The following is a 23224-nucleotide window of genomic DNA, read 5'->3' on the forward strand; positions in this document are numbered from 1 at the left end:
TTCGCTTCATGTGTAGCAAAGCATGTCTTTCTCTCACTTGCGCATGCGCTTCTGGCCAAGGTTAATTTCGGATAAAGTGAAGTGTTTGTCTCTCTGGCCTGTGTATGTGCTTCGCGCCACGCTTTGCATCTGACAGAACGTTAGTTTCGGTTACTGTGCGCGTGCGCATAGCTTCACACTTCGCTCGGCCAGACACTTCGGTGAAGCAAAGCGATTAGTTGGCTTGTGTGTCCCTGGCGATGAACTTCACCTCCCAGTCACTGGGGCGTTGCTAGGGGGGGGGGGGCTAAGGGGGCTATAGCCCCATATCTTTTGGTTGTAGCCCCGGATAGAATCTCAGGAGCTACAGCCAAAAGACTAGCTAGCCCCCAGTCCCAACAGTTCCGACACCAGCGTAGCCCCGGGTCTTTTCCAGGCCTAGCAACTCCCCTGCCGGGGCCAGTCACCACCCAACCTGTGCCAGTTGGAGAAGAGCCAGTTCAGGTTAGGCGCCTCAGGAGAAGCAGCAGCAGCATCACTGCATCACGTTCACCCTCCCCCCTCATTACCCTTCACTTTGTACTCCATTTTACTCCCTTTCCCCTCCCTCAGTTCCCCATGTATTTCCCCTCACCTTTTCAACCACACTTCTGTACCTTTCCGTTTTCACATTTTATTCATTCCTTCAGTGATGCAGGCAGGAGGCGATTCCCCGCCTGCAGCCATCACAGCAGTGGCGCCCCCACACATTTTTCATAGGGGTGGCCTGATGAGGTCACTGTGGTGGCACACTCAAACTCAGAACTGGCAGACGGGCCGGTGGGGGGGGCAGTGTTTTTATAAGGGTGGCCGTGGCCCCACTTGGCCAACCCTTGGTGGCGCCTCTGAGCAGCAGGAGCAGCACATCACTACTTGAGATTTGCGGAGGAGCAGGCATTGATGCATTCTCCAAGCAATGAACCAAACCAATGTCGGAGCACTAGAATAAGGGCACTCACTGCGCTGATCAAAGAAAAAGTGGATAGACCCTGCTGCATGTGTGGGGGTCTGGTATAATGAATGAGGAATCAGCCAGCTGTAGTTGACAACTTTATTTGTCAAGGTAATAACTTGCAATTAACTGAGAACAAGATTCCTTGAATGTTCATGAGCAAGGAAGTTTATATGGTGCTGGACAACAGTGTCCTGGGCTGCCCTCAGGCACAGGGGCAGTCTTAGGTTCCTGGTGAGGAGGAGCGCTGGGAGCTTGACCTGCTCTGGAGCTCTGGCGCCTTCAGGATCGCTAGCTTGTGCCTTTCACGGCTCCCTCTGTGGGTTGTGTTGGAAATCTTGCGGTTGCGTGATCTTGCGAGGTCCCTACAGGGGGTTCTTGTGAGACGGTGCCCTTCCTTCTCAAGTAAGGTTTCCACAATTGTACATTAAAGAGTCCTTATTATATGCACTGGATAAGTAATTATTTGGGACATCATCTTCTCTGCTTCCCTCCTCATGCTCACATTATCTTGAATCCAACCTTGATTGTTCTTTATCTGACTCATTACTATTGGATGACATTATCAATGTTATGATGGTTACACGGTTCTCACTTGTATTTATGTACATTATGAACACTGTTTGGTTTATTCACCTGGCCATGGGGTCTTTTTTTCCACTTTGGACACATAACTCGGGTGCCACAATTTCTCACATATACCATTTTTATTCATGCCCACCTCAGCTTTGATAAGGACACAGGACGGTCGAAACATGTGTCAGCTACAGAATACACACTGTTGTTTTGAACCACCAGATTGTTTGCCTGTTATAAATTCAGACATTGATGGCCCAAACAATTACCCAGTCCAAGCAATGCAGTGGCAGCAGGCGAAAGCCTGAGGCTCCAGCTGTCAGAAGCTGGTTTCAGCAAAAGCATGTTCGACAGCCCAGCAATGCCTGGCGGCATCCCACCCACACATTGCCCAATTGGTCTCGGAAGAAGCTCCCTCTGTTGAGACAGAGGCGGCATACCAGTGCACCGCCCCTTTCACTTTATACTTTGCAGAATTTGAACTTCTGTCACCAGTCAAGATGATGGAGGGGCCTAGCAGAGTCTGCACTGCTGTCAGCGAGCAGGACGACGGCCAGGGTGCAGAGTGCTGGACGCCAGCTTGGTGAGCAGGAGGAAAACAGCACCAGAAGCCACCACTGCCAAAACAGTAGCCAAAACACTTCCCCCGCCAGCAGCCACCACGGCCAGACCAGCAGACAGACTAACAGCAACCACAACCAAACCAGCAGCCATCACCACTGGACCAGCAGCTGCCATCGGTAGAACAGCAACCACCATTGCTGGATGAGCAGCTGCCACTGCCAGAAAAGCAGTCGTCACCACCAGACCAGCAGCTGCCACCACTGACCAGCAGCCAGCACTGCCAGACCTGCAGCTAGCATTGCTGGACCAACGGACACCAATTCTGGACCAGAAGCTGAACAGCAGCCACCATGGCTGAACCAGCAGTGATCACCACCGGACCAGCAGCCACCACCACCCCCTCCCCAAGTTATTGTGGACATGGAGCACTTTTAGACTTCTAGCAGGAGTTTCCCGAAAGGCTGCTGGTAGCACCGTCTGCAACGACTATGCCAGGATGCCGTGAATGGAGTCCCAACTTGCACAATTTTTCTGGGCACGTCAGCCCTGGCTCTGAATCTCGAACATCACAAAAATATGAAGGTGTCTGAGCAGCATCTGTTGGCATGGGGACAACCACCAGTGCAGCACCAACTACCGGCACATGAGTGACCACCAGCACAGGAGTGACAGACACGAGTAATTCTCAAAGTGCCTCAGCCAGTAGCCTACAACATCAATGAGACCTGCTCATCATGTTTCTGAACTTTTTCCCTGCTGGGGTGTGGAATTCCACTAGCCCCAATGCTGGTCTGTGAGGCTTTCCCTTGCTACCTGGTATCATCATGCCTGTTCCGTGGGTTGCTGCCGGGGTGCAGTGATGTGGTGTTTGCGAGTGTGCATGCTGTTTTCTGTGATCACACCAGGAAGCACCACTCAGAAAAGTACCAGGTTCCTAGACGAGAAGAGTGGGCTATCAGCCAGAGAACAAGGGGTACACCAAAAATGGGAAGCAGCAGCGTAGGCTGTCTGGAAGAGCAGGACGACCAGCATGCAGGACCAAGCTCACCACAGGAGTAGCTAATAATGTCTCACTCTCTCCCTCACAGACACACACTTTTTTTCTTCCCCTGGCCGACTCGAGTGGGAGGGAGAGGAGGTAATGGCCGGCAAGCGGTGCTGGGGCCCCAAGAGAAGACGCAGTGGTCAGTTGAGTGACATTTGAAGACGGCACACCTGAGAAGTATTCTCTCTTCCTCTCCGTCTCTTTTACACCAGGATGGACCAACTCTTTTATTCTCCCTCTGGTAGAGTCAACTGGGTGGGAGAGTTGGCAATGGGGCAAGGGTAGGCGCTGCGGTCTTGCCAGAAGATCAGGCCAAGCTGCATATTTTGCATCTCCCCCCGGGCACTGAAGTTGTTGTTGCACCTCACATTGTTTGTCTCTGCACGAGCAGCCCACCAGCGCTGCTTCTCCTTTTGCGTGCTTGGCTCCATACTCACTTGTGGTGGCTTTTTGTGTGGGCTGTCTGGCCCGATTTGCCCAGGAGTGACCCTGAACTTGCTCCTGCTCACCTACTTCTTGCGCAAGGACCAACCACAGTTTTCCTCCTTGTTTTGTCAAAAGTTATGTTATCCCACAATGCTGACTGAGTGATGGGGTGCTGTATTCAGTTTGAGGGTGTGTAGTTGGTGGTAGTAGAGAGGGGTACAGGTACAGACTTGCAGTTGCGGCATGTTCCTGCCAAAAATTCCACAAACCCCAATGCCGGATTAGGGGTTATTGTTTGCCTTTCATCCATTGGAAATGTAGGCGTCAGAATCTTAATTCAAGGCCTTTTCTTCATCAATTCTAGAATAATCCTCCACCAATTCTGAGTCCTCCTCAGAAAGAGAAGGCGTGCGACGAGACCCATTTCTGTTTCAGTTCTGCAGACTTCCTTGGCTGACATCCGCTTCCAGGGGGCAGGGGGGGGTCCACGTTTCGTACCCGCGTAGCCTGTGATGGCCCACGGGGGTCATTAGCAGCACCATCTATGCTGATATCAGCAAATTCGAGTGCAGCAGATTATAGGCACCAGCTGTGGGCCATTGTAATTGTTCCCGCTTTGTGAAAAAGCAGCATAATATTATTAGCACCTGGGAGTCTTATCCACATTTTGAAACAATACATCAATTCGTGTCCCTGCCTTACACAGACCGTCAAGCTTGTAGCAATTAGGCCCTCACAACAAGAAAGTACTAAATTTGACATTTTTTAAAATGTGATGCAAAATTTCTGAAATACAGCAAAAAAGACCCTAAAAATAGTATTTACCCATCGCAACATAATGTAATCATCAACATACCCATGTTGATGTCTGAAATTCACACACATTGACGGGGGGGGGGGCACAAAACATGACATGCAGCAATACAAGCTGGCCCTATTTCCCATTCCTACACACATGCCAATGTTACTTTCAGGTAACACCTGTGTTAGAACACAGGTATTTTGGTTCTGCCCCTACAAAGCTTAGCAATATTGTGAAACAATAATTCCCCTTGTCACCGGGTTTCTACTGTCTAATCAAAAGCCTAGGAGATGTGACCCCAGCCCAATGCATGTATAAACATGAAATGCAACAATACAAGCCGGGGCCCTTTTCCCACACACGTTTCAATGCACGTTTCCTGTGCAAGAACCCAAGAGTTGCATGGTCTGCTCCTGCAAATGCTTTGCCTTGTTTTTGCCTCAATAATTCAATCCCTCCCCTTATCTGGTCTAATAAAATGGCAGAAGCACACATGGCCGGCCCTGAATTCTCCCCAGACAGCGCCATACAATACCATATCATATTCTGAAAAGTAGCCTAGTTATAAAACAAATAAGCCGTGCCACTTTAAGCTCCTCCCACTGGCCACCAGGCCGCTACACAGCCCCCGAGATCAGATAATAGGCTGGGGTCGAGTTGTAGCAGCAGTATCAACATCAATAGTACTACTCTTCACATCAGTCACTGAAGCAGCCAACTCTGACTGAACACCAGAGCAAGCATGCGTCTTCATGGTAATATAGAACTTGGGTGAGAATTTCACCTATTTTGTTGGCTTGTGGAAATTTACCCAACCCGATTGATAAATTAATCTGTTTCAGACCAGACCACTCACACTAAGTTGGTCAGAGCGCTGGTAGGTCGCACAGACACCGCAGGAGGAACAGTGCTTGTACATCAGCAATTCTTGACACACAAAAAAATTCCTTGAATTCCAGAATCCTGAACACTCAATTTGAAGTTAAGGAGCTTTTTAAGCTACTAGAGGAACAAGAAACCACTAGCTCCCCCGATAGTCAACTGGTCAAGGATGCAACCTGGTGTCAGGAAATCCAGGAAGCCATGCAAAACAAGCTCAACTGTATTAGAGCAGACATAGTTGGTAAAAAAAGATCATCCTAAAGCCCACACTGAGGTTAGGAAGGAGACATTTGAAAGTTGTCCCACTATTCCCCAATTTAACTTTGCCCCTGTTACGGTTGCCGAGCTGTCCATCTTCGTGGAAAAGCTCAAGGCCACTAAATGCAAAAGTGATCCTGGATCAGCGATGATAATTAAAACTTGCCCACCGTCCTTGCTGGATGCTATCTGCAAGTTTGTGAACTCTTCCCCTCTCAGAAAGGTTAGTACCGGCAGACTTAAAAAAGGCATGGTTTAGCCCTATCTTAAAAAAACCCAGCCTACCCACTGAGGTGCTGTTGAACTACAGGCCCATTACCAACACTACATTTTTATTTAAAAAATTCTGGATTGTGTTGCGTATGGGCAGATTGAAGAACACTTGAACAAATACCCTATACTTAATTGTCATCAATCGGGGTTCAGACAGGGATACGGAACAGAGACTGCATTATTGGAATTGAAATCCAGGCTTCTGCAATGTATGGACAAGGGAAAATCGTTCATGCTGATGTTACTTGACTTGTCGGCCATCTTCGACCTGGTTGACCACTCAATTTTGGTCGCCAGGTTGGAGGAAGTGGTCAATTTCTCTCCTATAGCTGTTCGTTGGATTGCCTCGTTCCTTGACAAAAGGGAGATTAGAGTTTTTCATCAGGAGGCAGTAGCACCGCCGTTCACTGTCAAATTTGGTGTCCCGCAGGGTGCTTGTATATCACCCTGCCTATATAACATTTTTATGGCGCCTTTTTTTGCCCTTCTGGAACAAGAAGGAGTTATATTCACAAACTATGTGGATGACGCACAGTGTGTCATCCCTTTCATTTAAACCCATGCACAAGATGAAGCTGAGCTGAATAGAATGTATGCTTCCATTGAGAATTGGATAGTGTGGAATAACTTGGCTTTGAACAGAGAAAAGACGCAGTTGCTGATTATCAGCACTCAGTCCATGCTAACCAAGCTCAATCCCTCCTACAAACATTTTCAACTTGGAGATGTCAAGATAACCCCACAAAAGAAGGTTAAAACGTTGGGTTTTATCTTTGACCAAGAGCTGAATATGATGGCCATTGTGTGGAGTCTTAGGTCTGCGGCGGTCTATTATATCAAGCTGCTTGCGCATCTTAGACCATTAATTTCACAGACCAACGCGGAGACAATTGCAAGAGCAATAGTCGGGTCAAAAATAGACTATTGCTGCAGCCTCCTCATCGGGCTCAGTAAAACAGAGGGGAACAGATTACAGGTGGTCCAGTATGGGGCAGTTAGGGTGGTCATGGGACTATCCCGTTGAGACCATGTATCTCGTGTTCTTTTTCGTCTACTTGTTATTACCTTTAAATGTAGACATGGTTTAATGCCCTCTTATTTGCAGGATGTTACCATTGAAAAAGTTTACAAGAGACCACTCAGATCTAGCAACCAGGAATACTTGGTGCTCCCCTGATGTAGGGCCATGAAGGCCGAATATTTAGCTTTGTATATAGCAGCTCCAAAAGTTCGGAACAATCTTCCGTTAGACCTCAGGTGTCAGAAAAATATTGAACCATTTAAGAAAAAGCTGAAAACATTAATGTTTGCTTGATTCTACCCCTGGTTCGCTTGACTGACTAGTTTTCCTTAGATCCTGGTAGTTGTATGCCTATATGTTTGTCCGCGCCCTAATGCCCATGGGTCCATGGATTGCGCTTTATAAATGAATTAAATTTAAAGTGCTTGGTCAGCCAAAACAGACACCTCACATGAGGCGAGATGGATGTAAAGGCCTCAAGCAGGTTCCGTAACAAGGAGCCGAATAGACTTTTCTACACCATCTCAGAATAGGTCAACACGTGCTACGCTTACAGCACATTTTCTCTAGAAGAATGCCATTAGCATGAACTACCAGATAGGTACAACCTTGGAAACGATGCTGCAGGGACTACCCTCCGGGTATTTACCCCCACAATGGTTTACTCGTTCTAGGTGCTACCTCCCAAGCTAAAGTGCATTCTTTCATGCTGCGGCATGAACAGACTTTATTTTGGGCACACATGTGATCCTTTGCATCTGGGGGAACTCAGGGCTGCATTAAAAAAAAGGGGCAATTCCTTTGCAATTTTCTGTGTTAACTTTCCAAACAATGTAGAGCCACAGTGGTCCGGATTTGCACGTGTGTGCCAATGTATGTTTATAACCTGTGCAAGTTATAAAGACAAAATGAACAGGCTGGCTGGGGATACGTGCCTGTTAATGGTAAATGCATAGCGCTAAACCTGGCAAAGCTTTATACAGGCCTCCTGATATTAAAATGCTGGTCCAACATTAAACTGACAATGAAAGGCATTACATTAACTGAAAGTTTTGGAAGGTCAATGCATGTTACTTTAATGATGAAATCAAGGTCACTTAGCAGTAGATCCAGCGCAACTAAATGGCCACATGGCTGACACTCCAATATAGGGCATCCTGCTGGCACGTATGCTCCACCGCCCTGCGGTCTTAGGATCCCCCCCTCCGAAGCCCCGTTGAGCCCCCGAGCATGCTACCAAGACAGTGTGTTTGCGTTTGTTTGTGTGTGTTCAAGTGTGTGGGCCAACAGGGAACAGCTGCTCTTACAATCGCATCTCCCTCACCTGCCCCATCCACTGCCACAGAGAAGCAAGACCGGTGGCAAGAGATTGCTGACAAAAGGGGCAGCCAGAAGGCATCTTTTTGCAGTCCAGCCCCTGTACCCAGTCAGCTTGATCAATAAAGCCTGGCATCCCCCGTGGATATGGTGAGCTCTGCTTTCCCATGAGCATCTCTACAGGAGCTGCCAGGCTGCATGCACTGGAACTGCCCAGGCTGCGCTGTTCGTTTCTGTGAAGGGTGCTTGCCCTGGCTCTGCTCATATGTACCCATTTATGAGAGAAGGTTGCACAGGCCTTTGCTGACATGTGCCCTGAAGTGATACACTTGTGCATGCTCGTAATTCATCTTGCCCTGGCACCAGCATTCTGCACGTGCACCTGTTTCGGGGGACTTTCACTGGCCCTGCCCATGTTGTACCCGTTTGTGAGCAACACCTGCACTGGCGATGCCTGTGCCGTGCATCTACCCTTTTTTTTTTTTAGGAAAGCTTGGCCTTGCACTACCTATGCTTTTGGTGCTTTAAGTGGGGTAAGAAATTGAAGGGGGCCCTCATTTGGGGGCGTGGCTTGCCTGATGGGCGTGGCCTAAAGAAGAGCATGTAAAAATGATCAGGGGTGGTCTTGTCTACATAACTAAGCGCATACTGCAACGCTGCTGGTACAACCAACACGTGTGGTCCTGGGCACGTCATTTAATTGCACTGTTGATGGTGACGCTTTTTAAAAAGAGAGAACGTTGACTGCTTTTAATATAAAATACAAGCAGTCCTTGCATTTGGGGAGGGGGGCCTACCAACAACCTTTTTACTCAGGGGGCTTGACATAAAACAGTTTGTATGCCACTGCCCTTGCCCAATGCGGCCAGGACATGGTTGCAGAGCCCAGCGCCTGCATCTGGGTGTGCTGCCAACAGGATAAGGTGACAGGTGGAAGATGTTGACTACGAAAGCGCACTGCCAGGGGCCATCATATCCCCCCCACCCCAACAAACAGAAAAGTTTACAAATGGTTCTGTTTTTAAATGCAGCCACATGTCCATCTACGCCTACGTTTTGCCCCATTCGCACTGCCACTTGTCGCTTTTCATTCCTATGCCCTGATGGCTTTTGGACTACTTTTGGGCTAGCTCTTTAAGGATTTACAGCTATCCCTCACCATTCCCACCCACCAAACACCGCCTTCCACCTGCATCTTGCGCCACTCCACTGTGGCGTATTTATGTGCCCAAATACACGTCCCCCCGCCAACAGCTGGAGCTAATGCCCTTCTCAGAGGGCTGACCAGTCCTGGTAATCGCTTACCATCCATTGGCTATAACACATAGCACTCAGACATGTGAACCTGTGCTTTATAAAACACAAATGCTGCTTCCTTTTACTCCTGTGTTCCGAGGGTTGGGGGTAAGAGAGCCTCGGCACAGTTACCACCCAAGCCATTTATTTTCTGAATCTGGCACTGAGACAGGAAATGCCCACTGCTTCCTGTCACTGCTCTTTTATGTGGCTTACGGTGGCAGCTCACTACTACGCTGCATAATTCCTAATCAGTGCCTGATGCCTATACAGTCACTATACTGGGTAAAATAAGAACTTCTCCCTTACCGCCCTTCTTGGCTTGGACCATAACTTCTGGACAATGGACCGTTACTAGGGAGTGCAGATTAAGAGAAACACATTACCACAATCTTTTGAGTCCCGTCCTGGGGTTAATGGGTCAAACATGAACACCCTTTTGTCTCCACTCCTGTTGTGCCTGTTTCTCTCAGCCCTGCGCCGTAAAAGGCACAACAGGGAGTGGAGACGAAAGGGTGTTAATGGTGGGTGGGGACGCTGTGCGTTTCCTGAGCTGTGATTGAAAGAAGTTTAGGGCAGCCACAGCTTTGTGCAAACTAGTTTGAGCGAAGCTGTGACGGCCCTGCACTTCTGTCAGTCACAGCTGCCTGACATGATGACGGCGGGCTCATCTCCCATAGCGTGGGCATCCCAGTGCCTTGTCCTCCCCCCTCCTCCATATCCTGGCCCCTTGCCCCCCCCTTCCCTCCCCTCATGCCACCCGGCACATGTCATACATCACATGTTGAAACAAACAACTCAGACACTTTGTAAAGTTGGAAGATTAAAATGCCTCAGCGGCTTTATTTGCATAATGTCTTGGAGTTATCTTACAGGCGATCCGTAATTCACCGCCACCGGTATACTACTCAGTGTGCGGCTACCTAGGTATCCCTTGCCCCCCCCTCCGCCTTACCGTCCTCGTCCGGTGGACGGCTCAGGTTGAGCCCGGCCCTTGCTAATAACCACTCTCTACCCCCGGCCGTTTGTAGATTCCCATGACCGTGTTATCCATGTGCCCCTCCTTTTGCTCTAGGTCTTTATTGGGAATGCCCTGCCCGCCCCTCCTACCCTGACACTTAACCCGTGTCCTGGGTGTGGGTCTAGATAAAACCGGCAGCCACGCGGTGCCTCGCTAGTGTTCAGGTTCCTATACCGGCACCACCATAAGTGCCCCAACGTTACACATATCCCACATCCGTTGATAAGGCCGACACCGCCCTCCGGTGCAGGCCCACAACTTTCTGCCTGCCTAGATGGTCATTGCTTTGCGATGCCCGTCTATTTTGAGTCCTTTCTACTCTACTCTGTCCCCCCCTTCGTCCCCCGATTGCCGCTTGTACTGGAAGCCCTATCCTATCTATGCTATGCTGCCCCCCAGGTCTCCCTTCCGTCTTGCCGAGCCCCTAAGAACTTCCCAGTTCCCTCTCCCCCAAGGCCTCCCTGCGAAGTCTGACCCAGTGCCCCCCTGCCTGCGTAATGTCTCTACCGGGTACCCTATCCCTTCTTCTTCCTTCCTTTCCCAAACTTGCTCCTCCCTTCCCCAGGTCCACCGTTTTTTGAGTCCCGCCAAGCCCCCCCTCCCTGTCATTTCTGCCCCTCCATGTCCTGGCTCCCTTTCCCCCCAGATGCAGGCTTCCCAGCCCAGTTCTTCTGTACCCCGTCTCCTGTCCCCCCAGCTTTTGGTCCTTGCCCCCCTCCCTTTCCTTGGTACTGACGTCCTCCCCCCTGTTCCCTCTATTCGCCTTGCCGCCCTTTCTTGGATCCCCACCTCCCTCCCCCGCATGCCCCCCTCCTTCGTGAAGACTTCCCCTTGCTGTTATTTTGTCACCGTTACCTGACCCCCCGTAGTCTCCTCTTGTTCCCCCCCCCCCAACCGACTTCCCTTGATGGCCTTGTTTGTGAGTTTGTTATTCGTTACCTCCCCACCCCGCAATTTTGGGCTTGGAATTGGCTCCCAAGTCCCCTACATCCCTCCCCTTTTTCCCAGGGCCTCCCCTGAGCCTATTGCTCTTGGGGCGCCGTACATCTAATATGTTGGCTGATCATTCCCGTATGGGTCTGCCAGTGCTTCGTTAAAGGGATCGCAATGCAACTCCGCTGGGCGACCTGTAAAACAAAAAACAATTCATTATAAACATTTTGTTTTCTGGGACGGTGGGTGGGAAACGAAACCACGATCGGGTGAGGCGGGAAACCGAGGGAGAATGTGGTAGTGTTTTCGCCAGCCCCTGCCTTTATATGGGTTGGCTTCTCCCTCGGTTCCCCGCCCCTCACTTTTCGCGCGCTTCCGGGGGCGGGCTAACGTGTTCCTCTCCCCTTCCCGCCCCTGACCTATTGGCATCGCGGGGAGGAGGTCGGCTGGGCAGCCCCCACTAAGGGGCGGCGCCCGCCATGCCACTTTCACTGGCGCGTTCGCCCGCCATAGCGTGGGCATCCCAGTGCCTTGTCCTCCCCCCTCCTCCATATCCTGGCCCCTTGCCCCCCCTTCCCTCCCCTCATGCCACCCGGCACATGTCATACATCACATGTTGAAACAAACAACTCAGACACTTCGTAAAGTTGGAAGATTAAAATGCCTCAGTGGCTTTATTTGCATAAAGTCTTGGAGTTATCTTACAGGCGATCCGTAATTCACTGCCACCGGTATACTACTAAGTGTGCGGCTACCTAGGTATCCCTTGCCCTCTCCCCCCCCTCCGCCTTACCGTCCTCGTCCGGTGGACGCCTCAGGTTGAGCCCGGCCCTTGCTAATAACCACTCTCTACCCCCGGCCGTTTGTAGATTCTCATGACCGTGTTATCCATGAGCCCCTCCTTTTGCTCTAGGTCTTTATTGGGAATGCCCTGCCCCCCCCTCCTACCGTGACACTTAACCCGTGTCCTGGGTCTGGGTCTAGATAAAACCGGCAGCCACGCGATGCCTCGCTAGTGTTCAGGTTCCTATACCTGCACCACCATAAGTGCCCCAACGTTACACATATCCCACATCCGTTGATAAGGCCGACACCGCCCTCCGGTGCAGGCCTTCACCTTTCTGCCTGCCTAGATGGTCATCGCTTTGCGATGCCCGTCTATTTTGAGTCCTTTCTACTCTACTCTGTCCCCCCCCTTCATCCCCCAATTGCCGCTTGTACTGGAAGCCCTATCCTATCTATGCTATGCTGCCACCCAGGTCTCACTTCCGTCTTGCCGAGCCCCTAAGAACTTCCCAGTTCCCTCTCCCCCAATGCCTCCCTGCGAAGTCTGACCCAGTGCCCTCCTGCCTGCGTAATGTCTCTACTGGGTACCCCATCCCTTCTTCTTCCTTCCTTTCCCAAACTTGCTCCTCCCTTCCCCAGGTCCACCGTTTTTTGAGTCCCGCCAAGCCCCCCCTCCCTGTCATTTCTGCCCCTCCATGTCCTGGCTCCCTTTCCCCCCAGATGCAGGCTTCCCAGCCCTCTTCTTCCGTACCCAGTCTCCTGTGCCCCCAGCTTTTGGTCCTTGCCCCCCTCCCTTTCCTTGGTACTGACTTCCTCCCCCCTGTTCCCTCTATTCGCCTTGCCGCCCTTTCTTGGATCCCCACCTCCCTCCCCCTCATGCCCCCCTCCTTCGTGAAGACTTCCCCTTGCTGTTATTTTGTCACCGTTACCTGACCCCCCCCCCCCGTAGTCTCCTCTTGTCCCCCCCAACCGACTTCCCTTGATGGCCTTGTTTGTGAGTTTGTTATTCGTTACCTCCCCACCCCGCAATTTTGGGCTTGGAATTGGCTCCCAAGTCCCCTACATCCCTCCCCTTTTTCCCAGGGCCTCCCCCGAGCCTATTGCTCTTGGGGCGCCGTACATCTAATCTGTTGGCTGATCATTCCCCTATGGGTCTGCCAGTGCTTCGTTAAAGGGATTGACCTGTGACACCTCCAAGACTCTCTGCTGGCTGCCGGTGGAGGAGAGTTCCCCCCAGCCTGCACAGGGCACTCCCCTCTTTAGTTTTAGCAATTGTTCTGTTTTAGCATGCCCCCCTGCCCTCTTTGAGGATGTGTGGGCGATGGGGGGTTGGGTGGAGGAAGCGGGGTGTGGGGGGGGTATCAAGAGGAGAAAAAGGCCCCCCTCTTATCCCCCCCTCCACCCACACCCTCACCCTCACAATCTGTACCCCCACGTGCATCCCGCGTTTTCTAGCGCCGTCCTCCATTCTAAGGACATTATTGCGGTGCCTACTTCCGACAGGTGCGTTTTGTCCTTCTCGAAATAACCGGGTACCTTTAAGGTAATGATGGGGTGCCTAATCCAGACCATCCCCCTACTTTTTAGGAAACCCCCCATACGGCTGTTGGTTTTCCTCCTCCCCTCCTCTATGGCCCCGTGGCGTACCGCCCAGCTCCATTCCTGCCTTGGAATTATCTCAGACCACATCACCTCGCACTCCCTGAAGGTCCTCCCTATTCTGGTTAGTAAAGTTCTTAATAGCTCTGTCAAATCCTTCCTTCCTTTTGTCACAAGATCATTTCTCCCTATATGTAACAAGATAATGTCTGGCGAAGGGTGTTGCTGAGCTGTCTGTTCCAATGTCTCCCATAAGAACGTGTTTTTTAAGCCTCCCTTGGCGATCCAACTGATCTGTGTATTCCGGAGGCCCAGGTTACCGTCCCAAAACGCCGTCCGTGCTCTGGCAGCTGCCCTGGCCATGTAGGAGTGGCCCACGACCATATACTTTGGTTTCTGTGGAGACATGAGTGGTCATATTAGGTATGCGGCCTAGTTGGTGCCCCTGGAGCAACCTGGAACCCTACCCCCCCCCCCCGGGCCGCATTGGCCTGGTTATCGCACATATAGTTTGTATTTGTCGGATATCCATCTCCCTATCTTTTTGACCCTGTCCTCCCCCAGGCCTTCCCTGCTTGCCGTCGTTGATGCACCTATGCGGAACGAGTGGGTCGAATATTGCCCTGGATCCATGCCAGAACTTGCCAGGGCCACCTCCAAGATTCTCCTGAATTGGAACTGGGTAAGTGGAGATCTGTCCTCGTGTCGGAACAAATACCCCGGCTCACCCCCCCTGATCGCAAAATATGCTGTCGTATTTTCGACTGGGCAAAACGCTGCCTGTCCCAGTCTGGCCAACACTAGCTCGCATCCCTTGGCCTGCTGGTCTGTTTTAGATATCCTGATGGTGACCGATATCCCCCCCCTTATGGCATACATCTCCCCATAGTAGGGCTCTGAAGCTCTGGTCATTCTTTGCTTTCGCCACTAACTCACTAATCCGTAGGGCCCCAAAAAAGGGCAATGCGAAGCATGCTTTAAACATGGTGCTTTCGTATTGCGAGTAGCACACCCCTGTAGTTGCCGTCATGACCTTCTGTAATAGCTCAAAATCAATGGGTCTCCTCACTGAGGTTGGTGAGGTTGGTCCCGTGGCCCCCTAGCCCCTGTCCCAACCTTTCAGTGCAGCTCTTACCAGAAAGCCCTTCGTTGGGTCATGCTGGCCTGCCTGCTGACTATGAAATGCCACTGTGCTCAGGTGCCCTGTCAGCCATGATCTGGATTTGCCCGGCCCCTTGGCCCAGAGCACAAAACAGTCCACCCTCTCTTCCGTGCTACCCCCCTCCCCCAGATGTTTAGTGTGCTCCAAGAAAGTATCGTAGTTGGCCTTGTATCGCGTCCATGTGCTCCCAGCCAACGCTCGGGAAGTGAGCTGCCTCATTCCTTGACCCAACGCACTAGCTGCCATAGTTCCTTGTCAAATGGAGTCATGATGGGCTGTGCTTTGATGTGCGCTTTCCTGAATCGCGTCATCTGTGAACGAGAAAGTGCATCGGCCGCTGTGTTATCCACCCCAGGTACGTGACGCGCTTTAACCGCTGCATTCATCTCAAGGCATTTGCGAATCATGTGGCGTAGTAGACACAACGTGGCAGGGCATCTTGCCGAATGAGTGTTCACCGCCTGCACCACTGCCATATTGTCAGACCACACCACTAGTCTCTTGTTACTCAGTTCGTGCTTCCAAATGTGTATTGCTGCCACCACCGGGAATAGTTCCTGCATGGTGATGTTTCTGCACAGCCCCTTCCTGGCCCAATCCTTAGGCCAGTCGGCCCTGCACCATTCCTGCCCTAATATGGCTCCAAACCCCACCCGACCTGCCGCATCGGTGAACAACTGTAGCTGTGCGCACGCCGTCCACGGGGACTGCCACAGGCATACCCCATTAAATTCTCTTAAAAAGGAGCGCCATACTCTGAGGTCCTCCCTCAAACCTGCCCCGAGGCGTATCTTGTGCCACCCTTTCTCATGCCTTCCTGTTGCCGCTGCCAGACGTCTCGGAAAGACTCTCCCAGCCGGTATTACCCTAGCGGCAAAATTGAACTTACCCACCAAGGATTGAATGCTCTTTATGGTTGCCTTGTCCCCGGACAATGCCCTGTCGATATCCCCAATGAATTCCTTGATCTTTTCCGTAGGTAATCTGCATGCCCCCTCCACCGTGTCTATTTCTATCCCCAGATAGGTTAATTTAGTGCAAGGACCCCTGTCTTGTCCCCCACCAGGGGTACTCCCAGATCCCTGGTTAACTTCATGAAATTTTCGAGGAGTGCTGCGCAAATATTTGTGCCCCCCCCTACCCACAAACAGGAAATCATCCAGGTAATGCGTTTTTCCTCCCCTGCCCTCCAGTTTATTAAGTGCCCATTCGAGGAAGGAGCTGAGTGCTTCGAAATACGCGCACGATATGCTGCAGCCCATCGGCATGCATTTATCAACATGCACATGTCCCTCAAACTGGAAACTCAGGAGGAAGAAACTGTCCGGGTGGACTGGTAGCAGCCTGAATGCTGCCTCTATGTCAACTTTCGCCAAGAGTGCCCCTTTTCCCGCTGCTCTAGCTAGGCTTATGGCTTGGTCAAATGAAGCGCATGTTACTGAACAATCCTCCATGTCCAAGCCATCGTTCACCGACCCTCCTTTGGGGTGTGATAAATTATGTATGAGGCAAAACTTCCCAGGCTCCTTCTTTGGTACCATACCCAATGGTGAGATGATAAGGTTACTCAATGGGGGACCCTGGTAAGGGCCTGCTATCCTCCCTAATTCCATTTCTTTGTTGATCTTTGCCCTGGCCACATCAGCCCATTTGTTAATTGACTTGGAATTGTTCGCTGTTCTTGCTCCCACGGGACCCTTATAGGGGATGCGGAACCCTTGCACAAACCCCATTCCCAGACCTCTCCCTGCCCCCTTTCCCCACGCACCCTTCATTACCATTGCTGCCTCTCCTGTCTGCTCCCGCCGGCGCGAATGCCCTTGTCCCTTAACTCCTTGATGTACCAAAGATCGAGACACCTTAAGGAAAAATTGTTTATTTTAGTGAACAGTGTTGATTTAGAACATGATGACAATATATATTGTCCGAAAAGTCTACTTGCACCAGATGCCCCCTGTTAGAGCCGACCTGATGGTGCCTTTTTTGGTTGCTCGATTGGCGCTGGCCGTCCCCTGCACATTCGGGCTGGATGTCCATGGGTCCTGCACGTGGAGCAAGCATGTCTAAATTTGCAGGTTGTGCTCCAGTTGCATGCCCCCTCATTAAAGAATCTGCAGTATAGCGGTGCCCTCCCGTTGGCAGGGTTTGGTCGCCCTCCCCCCGCTGGCCTTGTCATAGCTTCCGTGGTGGCCGGCTGTACTGGCCCTGTGGTTCCCCGGCCTGGTTGAGGCCCTATGCTGTTGCCCCATGCTGTCATTTCCATCGTCCCCTCCCTCAGTGCCACTGGTTTGGGAGCCGAAACAGTCCTATTTAGCCCTGTACCCCCTGCCGAGAGCCCTTCCCCTGTCTCTGCCCAGGGATTAGTGAGACCTCCCGCCAGAATTATGGTCCCATCGGCTTGCTCAATTGTCCCACTGGAAGACTCCAGCCAGTCCTCGACTGACCTATGGTTCCATCTAAGTTTGGGATCGTGTTCCATTCGCAAACTAAAACGCTGGTCCCTCAAGAACCATTCATTTCCACCCTGTTGGTTATATTCATGAATGACGCATGCCCTTTATCCCATTAAGTGCGGGCCCAAGTCTGGGTCCTTTTGATTGAGGGTTTGGGCTAATATCGTGAATGCAGCCAGCCAGTTTTCAAGGGTTTCTGCGGGCCTCACTCTTTTCCTGGCTTTGTCTATTTCCCTCCCCCCTGTTCCACGAAGGGTGTCGTTGCCTTTCGTTTCATGTTCCAAGAGAGTTAATATGTCTATGAATTTGCCCTCCCAAATTTCCTGTTTTACCCAATCTGTCAAGAGCCATGCTGAGTAATTGCCCCCTGTTGCCGCCGGTAGTTTGGGGCTGGTGCCGTTACCGGGCTGCAGCCCAAGTTCCTTATTCACCCGTCCGTCTGCCCCATTGCTGGTCGTTGCACCGGGAGCCGGAGTGCCACTTATTGCCCCTTCTTCCCTCCCCCGCCAGACATTGCTTGCTCATGTGGTGACCGACCCAAGTGCCCTGCTTGCTGTTGGGGCCAGTGGGGCCTTTGCCCTTTGTGCCGCCAACACTGCCCTGACAATTTTTTGTATAAATTCCGACCCCCCATCCCTGCCGATGGGTGCACCGCTCGGTACCGGCCTGGCCTCACGGTCCGGAGGGGTGCTCAATGTGGGTTGTGCCTTAGGCAGGGGTGCAGGTGGCTGTGGGGTTGGGGTGGGTGTTTGTGGGTTTGGGATGCCCGTGGGGCCTGCCGGTGTCGCACCCAGCCGTGCCTTCAACGCCGCCAGTTCTTCCTCCAGATCCCTTTTTGTTTTCTTTACGTGTGGGCCCCCACTTGTTTTTGCCGTACGCTTTCGTGGGGGGGCCCCCCCCTCAAGTCCAACTCCCGCTGGCGGGTTCTCGTGGTCGCCCGTGCCTTCGCCACTTGGGGAGTCCTTGCCCTCCGGGACAGTTTTCCCCCCTTCCGGGTTGTTCCCCGGGGTGGCGCTTGTGTTGGCAATCACCGGGCCCCCCATCCTTGCCATAGCTGCCTGCCACCACAGGACCTCTACTAGGACTAAATATTCAGCCCAAGATTGTGCATCCATTCCGCGCACAGAGGCTGATGATCCGGCTGCTTCTTCTATTGCCTGGTCGTCTGCCGATATCACGAGCTCTACGACGTCGAGGGCCGGATTGACTGCGCTTGCGTGTACCAACATGTCGACCTATGTGAGACAAATTTTGAGTCACTGTGGAGTACAAACTGAGTGCTTCTTTTAATGACATTTTGGATGACGGTATTGCTTGACTTTACTGTCCCGAGGTGCCAAACTACTGCCTTCCGCCCGTCTCCCCGACGCCCCCCCCCCCCTTGCTGTTCTCCACCTCCAAACTAAGCATTTCAAAGCTTGATAAAGACTCTAGGATAATGGCCACGTTTTTTCACTTTGTGCCCGGGGGGCTATGTAGCACCTGAGGGCTCGTTCCTCAAATTAAAACCCCTGCTGTAACATAATTATACCTAAACACCGACATACCTGAAATAGTGCACGTGGCGCGGCGGCCATAAATACCCCGACGAGCATGCCACATTTCCTTTTACCTAGGTTGCACCTGCATTGCTGTTCCACCAAACTGCCCAAACCCCCCTCATACACCTCGCACCAACAACGCTTTCCCCACTCAATCCCGCCCTTCGTGTCCCCTCCCATTGGCGGGACATGGCGCGGCGGCCCAAACTTTCAAAAATCCAATCCCGCAGCTCGAGCAATACCTAACCTTCCCTTTGATGTGACATTGCGGCCATCGTGTGAATTACCTTGTTACAACACAGCGTGCAATTTAGCAATGTGGCGCGACAGCCAAACCATGAAGAAACACCCATAAAACGGTTTCGACATGTGGCGACCCATAACCGCTCCCACAACCACCACTTGTGTTTGAACGAGTTATGTCATGCCCAACAATTATTTTTTTTTTCTTTCCCCAAACGCGATGCCACCAGCCCACCAAGCCATTTGCAATGTACACATTCTGCCCACTAGATATGCAGCATTCATTAATTACCACCCTCTCGCCCCTGCCTGGGCCCACCAACCAAAGCCCCAAACCAATGGTGTTACAAACTTGGAAAGGAGACCAACACGCACTCTGCCTCCATTGCCACCATCTGGTGTAAAGAACGAATTAAACGCCTTCCCTATCCCTATAAACATGCAACCATTTAATAATCCTTACCTTGCAACCCCCTCTCCCCAGCGAGGTTCCAGATGTTAAAATTTCCCACCCTCTTTGCAATTAAAACATTCTAACCGTGACCAACCCGCTCTCGTTATTGTGTCGGCAATTTAACATTACGGGTTGGCGCCGTTGCCAATGCAGCATCACGGCCCCCTTAGTATCGAATCCCCCACAACCCCACCTGAAGTGCCATTTCCCTCCGTGCTTGGCTAGAACCGCGCCAAGAAAACAACGGACCCAGACGCCCGAACACTACGGCCATTTGCATTATGGCTCCACTCCTCTTGCATGCTGCACATGCCCCCATTTCAGAGACCCCGCGCTTTGGGGAGCACTTAAAATTCGAATGGCTGAAAGCGCCTTCCCCGCCCACGAAGCAGTAAAGCAACTGCCTGCATGAGACCTCTAAACCAGCCCACATTCGTACGGTTCCTGCGCTGTCTAAATGTTAACCCCCCCGCCCTCTGCTGGCCCATGCCGTGCCCCGGCACTCGAGAGGCCCCCCCCATCCTGGTTTGTTAAAGTGAGACCCTCCAGCCTTTAATAACGATTTCCCCCATGTAGCAATTGAGCAAACCTACGCAGTGCTGCAGTTGCCTCCTTGAACCCTTTAAACATGACATTCTTTAATTGTTACTTTATTAAAACCTTCACCCCGGCACGGTTGCAACCGCACCCACGCCCCTACCCGAGGCCGTCCCGCCCCAATGGTTTCACCGGCCTGTTCCCTTGCTAAGGGCCTGTGCCGCAGCAACGTCCTTTCAACCGCCAAGCGCGCGTCCACCACGCGACCCGAACCCTCTACCACAATCGGGAACTTTTTGGTGCCCCATGCAACTGCAATGACCGCCCGCCCGCCCGCCCAATGGCCGGGGGGGAGGGGGGGGTCATGGCGCCTAGCAGCTCCCAGCCTTACTTGTACCCGCAGCCTCTGGCGTTTTGTGCATACATTCACCATCTGGCGAATACCTTAACGTGCCCCCCACTGACCGTGTCTAGCCCCCTTGACCAATAGAGTAATGCCCTACCATGCTACTATACTTGCCCCACGCTGGAGCGCATCACCCCTTACCCACCTAGGCATGTGCCCCACATCACCCCGTGGCCCCCACCGATCCTGTTGCCCCCGCCTCCTGACCTCAGCCTCCTTGCCGATATCACCCGTGCTCTAGCAGACTCGCCGCACACTATCACTATCCTTTATTATGTCATATAGTGAAATCACTATAACCGGAACAACGCACCCGTCATTACACCACACCCCCATTCACTGCGGGCCCCCCTACGTCGACACCGTTGTGCGGCGTTGCACCCCCCGCCCATGATTCCACCTCACCCATGGCGCTGTGGCCATTAACATACTGTATCTACCACTCGACAACCTTAAGAACTGTTTGCAAAACCTGGATATGTGCGTTTTCGCGCCGTATTGTGCAAATACATTTTCACGCGGCGGCCATCAAACAAAACAACCATAGTGCGCACCCTTCCTAACAATTGTGGCAAGGTGGGCATACACACAAGTTACCCGTTCGAACAACACTGCGCGGCGGCCATCTCATGCAGAATACCGTGAATCAACAGGCATGCTCACGCACAGCCATCCACCACATTGCCCGTAAATAATAAAAACTTCATTGCTATGTGGCGCGGCGGCCTTCTCCCGAGAATATCAGGCATCCGTCGACCAGACCTGGCGACCCTGATCGAATCCACTCTGTGCGATGGCCACCCAATGTAAACCGACCCAAACCCTAGACCCGCATCCTACGCAGTCGTGACCCCGAACGCCTTGTACCCTCGCGGGTTGGGCGCGCTGCACGCTGTGTGTCATCGCCTCCCCTCCCCCGCCACCACTCGGACATCCAGCCATTTCCGAAGCCGCTCCCACCTCCCCTGGACGCGTGTCCAGGCCCCAGTCGTCCCACCCGGTCCCTTCCTGACTGCAGCAGCTCGCCTGGTGCCCCAGGGCCCCCAGGACCCCAACTAGCCAACCCCGCCTTAACCCAGAGCCTCAGAGTCCATCTCCACCTGTCCCGGCCAATCCCCACTGCACTGATGTGCCGAGAACCTCCCACCCATATGGCATACAAGCAAGCCGGCGTGATATCCATAACTCCAGGCATTCCCTCAACTTTAGAAAAAACTCCCTTTGCCCGTCCTGAAACATGTGGTGACCGTTCACCGTGACCCCCAAAACACCTTGTTACGGAACCTGTTATGTCCTAGCTGGCAAGAACATGATGCCTACCCAAATCGAATTCTCCCTCCGTTTCCAATACCCCTTTTGTGTCACTAATAATATTTATTTTCCGCCTCACCCAATCGTGCGTAGGGAACACTCGAAGCAAAGCAACGTGCACTCGCTTTTCCTGTTCTAGGGATTCCCCCTCGCAGCTTCGTATGTTTCGGCGCCATCTTGCTCGTCGTGCACGCCGCCCACACCTCCATGGAGATACCCCTTTCACCCCTTTCCGCTACGCACCTTGGTTGACCGCGCGTCCTATCCGAGCTCCCGTCCCTTCCCCCAAACTTCCCCCCGGGCAATCACACGGAACCCGCCTGTCTTCTGCTACTCCACTAACCGACCTCTTTTCCTCTGACAACCCCCCACCCCATGACCATACTACACCCCCACGCTGTTCGGCGACCGCCAAAACGCTCACCTCGGCCCCCTAACCATCGAGCCCCGCCACTGTTCTACATACCTTAGTTTTCCCGGCTGGAACCGAAACCCGCTGCGACCGGAACTCCCGAAACGACACGTCTCCAACTCCTTGACCCCGCCTGTAACGAACCGCGCCGCCGACGAAGCCTAGGGAACCGGACGATGAGCCAAACGAAACGACGATCGGGTGAGGCGGGAAACCGAGGGAGAATGTGGTAGTGTTTTCGCCAGCCCGTGCCTTTATGGGTTGGCTTCTCCCTCGGTTCCCCGCCCCGCCCCTCACTTTTCGCGCGCTTCCGGGGGCGGGCTAACGTGTTCCTCTCCCCTTCCCGCCCCCTGACCTATTGACATCGCGGGGAGGAGGTCAGCTGGGCAGCCCCCACTAAGGGGCGGCGCCCGCCATGCCACTTTCACTGGCGCGTTCGCCCGCCATTGCGGCTGCGGCGGGACAATGACCCACCGTCAAGTGGTGGGACCGGAGGGTCCCGGCTCAGCCTCACTTTTTGGAGACTGCCGGAGCCCAACCCCGGCAGGTTCCGGCCCACTTAAAGCACTGGCTATACATACTTTAGCCGTACTGTTTTGTGACGTACACATGCACTGGCCAGGTCCATTCTGTACCTGTTTGGGCAGGAAGCTTGCAATGAACATGCCCAAGCTGTGCTACATTGTGAGGAACCACTTGCCCATGCCCAACTATTTCTGACAGAAGGCTGCTCTGCCAATACTGTACAGTTTGAGCGGGAAGCTTGCACTAGCCCGGTCCATGCCGTATGCGTTTTCGCTTGTTAAAGAACCGTGCAGTGGGCGGCCCTTCACATGTTGCACCGGCCCTACTCATGCAGTACTGGATGGATTTTGAGGGAAGCTTCCACTAGGCCAAGCGCATGCGTGAGGAAAGCTTGAACTGCCCATGGCTCTG

The sequence above is a fragment of the Ambystoma mexicanum genome, chromosome 13 (assembly GCF_040938575.1).
Source record: "Ambystoma mexicanum isolate Mex_15411 chromosome 13, UKY_AmexF1_1, whole genome shotgun sequence".
Taxonomy (NCBI): Eukaryota; Metazoa; Chordata; class Amphibia; order Caudata; family Ambystomatidae; genus Ambystoma; species Ambystoma mexicanum.